Consider the following 5,000-nt stretch of genomic DNA (forward strand, 5'->3'; position numbering starts at 1 on the left):
TATTCAACTCCATTCCCTATCCAACCCTCTATAGAGGATCAGATCGTATTCCGTTGTATTACATGACGCAATCTCTCTTCATATCGAGCTTTACGACGCCTCGCCAGTCATGCAGCAATGCATGACAAAAGAGCATCGCAACAGACCATCAAACACCTTAAAAAAAAAGTTGTGCAATTCTGCAACTTTGCAAGGTTGCGGCAAGCGTCGTAAGCTGACAACGTGACCGGCTGGATACTTACGAGCTCGCAGGAAAGATTACGAGTCGTCGTTACTTCGCAAACCACAAAAGCGCCAACAACACTTGCAGCTTTTACGAAGAGTATCATTTTCATTTGGGAGCACTGACATCGCATTATAAGAAAATAGATATGTAACAAGCAAGTAAATCAATGAATATAAGAATAAGAAAATAAAAGAGAAATTAATGAAAATATAGATACATACATACATACATATACCAAGGCTTTTTTCCCCCTTACCAGGGGGGTAGCCAAAAAGGACAAGGCACAAAAACATTCCCACCCATTTCATCCCCGAAAACACTCCACACCCCTCCACCCTCCCTCCCATCTTAGCACCTCCTAGATGACGGGTCATCCCTGCACCCTGTCCACTGCCCTGGGTCAGAAGCAGTGACGCAGGACACAGCACATCCACAGCAAGGCCGCTTCATTTAATCGGCGACCCCCCCTCTCCGTCCCCCCATATAAAGGAGAGGACGGGGAGAAATCCCTTCGGGCTGCGTCAAAATTTTTGCTCACACACACTACCTCACCCCCATTCCCCCGTCCAATCCACCTCATGCATCACAACATTTTCCATATACAACCATTCTCCATTCACCCCTGTCTTCTGTCCTCTCCCGTCCTTCCTCAACCGACATTCCCCTCTTCCCCAAAGCCCCCTTCACCCCATCCATCCATCTCATCCTAGGACGTCCCCTCATGTTCACTCCCTCCACATCTGCCTTCCATGCCTCCTTTACTAGTCTTTCTTCACTCATTCTTTCCATGTGTCCAAACCATCCTAATACTCTTTCATCCACCCTATCTCCCAGCTCCCTTTCCACCCCTGTTCTCCTCCTCACTTCCTCATTTCTCACTCTATCTAGCCTAGTAACCCCCATCATACTTCTCAGACACTTCATCTCTTCCTCTCTCATGTTCCATGTTTCTGCTCCATACAGTGCTGTTGGCACAATCACTCCTTCATACAGTCTCCTCTTAGCATCCATTCCCAGATTCCTATTCCTCATTACACTTTTTAAACCACCAAGGCATTTACTCGCTTCTCTCAATCTACATTCTACCTCCACCTTCACTCCACCTTTTCCTGCCACATTTGCACCCAAGTATCTAAAACTATCCACTTCCTCCAGTTGCTCTCCCTTAATGCTCATTTCCAGATTACTGCCACTTTCACCCCTTGTACATCTCATCACCTTACTTTTACCCACATTTATCTTCAGCTTTCTTCTATCACACACTCTCCCAAACTCTGTCACCAGCTTCCTCAATCCCTCCTCCGATCCTGCCACAAGCGCAGTGTCGTCCCCAAACAACAGCTGGCTCACCTCCCACTTTTCTCCATTTTCCTTAACCATCTCCAATCCCTGACCCACTACCCTTGCATTCACCTCTCGCCCCACCCCATCCATGTATAAGTTGAACAGCCAGGGTGACATAACGCATCCCTGACGAAGTCCCACCTTTACCTCAAACCACTCACTCTCTCCATCTCTAATCCTGACACAAGCTCTACTACTCTCATAAAAACTCTTGACAGCTCCCAGAAGCTTTCCTCCTATCCCGTATATCCGCATAACCTCCCACAGTGCCTTTCTGTCTACCCTGTCGTAAGCCTTTTCCAGATCCATAAAGGCCCAGAAAACATCCTTCCCCTTTCCTATAGCTTTCTCACATATCTGTCTTAACACAAAAATCTGATCTACACAACCTCTACCTGTCCTAAACCCACACTGTTCCTCACCAATTACTCCCTCTGTTCCTCTCCTAATCCTCTCAATCAAGATCCTCCCATAAGCCTTCCCAACTACACTTAACAAGCTAATCCCTCTGAAACTACTACATTCACACTTGTCCCCCTTTCCCTTGTAAAGTGGAACTATACACGCACTCCTCCAGTCTTCTGGCACTCTACCTTCTCTCCAGCAAACATTAAATAACCTCACCAACCAGTCCACCATCACTATACCTCCTTTTTTAAGACATTCTGCATGGCATCCATCCAGACCAGGTGCCTTACCTGCTTTCATCATCTTAATTGCTGCCTTCACTTCATCCTTCCTTATTTCTCCTCCATTTTCCTCACTCATCACTCTCATTTTCTTAGCATTTCCCACTGCAGCTATCTTTCCCTCCCTATCCTCCTTCACATTTAGCAACTCCCTAAAATATTCTGCCCATCTTCCCCTTACTGCCTTCTCTTCCATTATCATCTCTCCATCTGCACCTTTTACCTTTTCTTCTCTACTTGATTCGCCTCCTCTTCCTCTATAGATAATGAATAGAAATTAAAAAGAAAAATAAATACATTAATTAATTAATTGATAAATTGTATATGAACGATAGAATAGAAAATCAAATGAATCACATAAATTTGATTAAGTAAATACATATTCATAGGTAGAAAAAATAAAGGACAATATAAATAAACAAACTAGATATATAAATAAATGAATAAATAAATAATTACAGGATTGAATAAATAACAGATAAATTGAAAAAACTAAACAAACAAATAAACGAATAGATAAATAAATAAGTAAATAAATGAATAAGTAAATAATAAATAAATAAAGAATAAAACTAAAGAAACAAAGGAAGATGAACGAATAAATAGATGAATTTGTCAATTCACCTTATATCATCCTTCCATCATTCTAATTTTGAGAACACATCCCCCAATTATTTTACACCAGACTGTGTTCTTTCAATGTCTGCTTTACTATTTATTCAACTTTTCATCAACTTCGACATTTTAACTTCCTTATCTTCAGTCATGTATATCACTTCTTTGATAAACTTATTCCACCTATCAGGATCATCTTAGTGCTATATTAGCACTCTACCGTTTTCTCTTTGTCTCCGTTTTTTCTTCGTTGGTTTTATTACATCATTCTCATTAAGCAGAATATTTTTCTTGTGTTCTTTAAAACTTGTAGTTACGCTCTGTTCTTATTGAACATAAATCTTAAGTTTGAACTGTGATAAATTCTGTTTCATTTCAGTTCTGATGAAGTTATATTCCTCGCTATTTTCCTCGGTTTTTATCTATTGTTCTAATTTTCCTCCTCTTCTTCTCTTGTGTGTTTGCTCCAGTGTCAACAACAACAACAACAACAACAACAACAACAACAACAACAACAACAACAGCTACCCCCCCTTGATACACAAACAACACCAATCAGATATTCTCTTTTCTTATGCTCCTATGTACAATGCATTACATTACATTCTTGATCCACATTTCCTCCTCAATAGTAAGTACAACAAAAATAACAAAAATACAGTCACTCCCCCCCAGGATTCACAAAAAACAGCAATCAAATGTTTTTTCTCATCTTTCCATGTACACATATACATTACATTACCTTCTTGATCCACATTTCCTCCTCCAGCAGTAACAACAATAGTAACAATAACAACAACAACAACAACAACAGCCACTCCCCCTTGCTATACAAAAAACAATCAAGTATTCTCTTATCCTTCCATATATATACTTGTGTACTTATGTACCTTCTTGATCCACATTTCCTCCCAGCAACAAAAACATCATCATCATCAACAACAACAACAACAACAACAACAACAACATAAGCAACGCCCTTTTTATACACAAAAACCAATCAGATATCCTCTATCCCTACCCACCTCAGGCACACGAATACAAATGTATGATAACATACTCGTATACCTTTTCCAGATCCAAGAAACGACCGCGTTTCTCGGCTGCCGAGTACAGTCACGAGCAAAAGTTTTGACACACCTATATTTTTTCATGATACAAAATAAATAAAAAAATGTCTGACAATTTTATTTATCTATTCTAGAAAATGACCTAAGTGTCAAATAAATAGTACCTGGGATAGTGCACCACGTACTCGGAAACAAATCATATTAACGTTGTCAAAACTGCAGCGTGGACCAAAACTTTAGCTTGCGACTGTACATGAAATAAGAATGAATTTCTAAGTGTGCATAAGGTGCATCTAAGCGTGTCCAGATTTGTCCGCACGCGGCCAGGCGCGGCCGGGCGCGATCAGGCGCGGCCATACGCGGCCAGGCGTGGCCAGAATGGACGGACGCGACGTAGTGAGGGTTTTCTCCTTCATACACGTCGAAGAAGAAGTAGCCATCGCGTATTGTGTACTTTGGTGAGCTGTGAGGTGACTGCGTGACATGACAAGGAACCCTCATAAAGCGGAGCTGAGTGCATATGAGATGACACAGACATGACAAAACAACTCGACTGACAAAAAAATCTATTACTATTTCTCCAGTATACACAAAGGTCCTCTTTCCCTTTATAATAGAGGTAGCCAGCCAAGGTACACACATATACAACCTCACCCATTCCATTCCCATGCAATGCTTAGATCCGCACTAGGTTATGCTTGTACGATATCATGCAGTATTAATTGCACAGTAGCATGAAGCCAATGCTTTAGGAAATGTTTTGGGGTGCTACATCATTTGTCTATGTTAGAGTAAAATGTATACTGCAGTAGAAGTCATGCTAATTTTATACTGAGACTAACCTCCGTTACCTTGAAACTGTCATTTACTATATTTCTGAGTACACTTTTTCTTTTCCCACGTGTTCCTTGTGGTAGAGGAAGAAAAGAATTCTGTCACCGTGTTCCCATGCGAATCGTAAAAAGCAACAAAATGGGACTGAGTGATGAGACTAGGTATCCTGCTCTCTGTACACTTATCCTACGAGAAGTTAAGGCAAAAATATATCTAAGTACC

This window comes from Oratosquilla oratoria, chromosome 21 (assembly GCF_046742065.1).
Source record: "Oratosquilla oratoria isolate Oo_2021 chromosome 21, ASM4674206v1, whole genome shotgun sequence".
Classification (NCBI taxonomy): Eukaryota; Metazoa; Arthropoda; class Malacostraca; order Stomatopoda; family Squillidae; genus Oratosquilla; species Oratosquilla oratoria.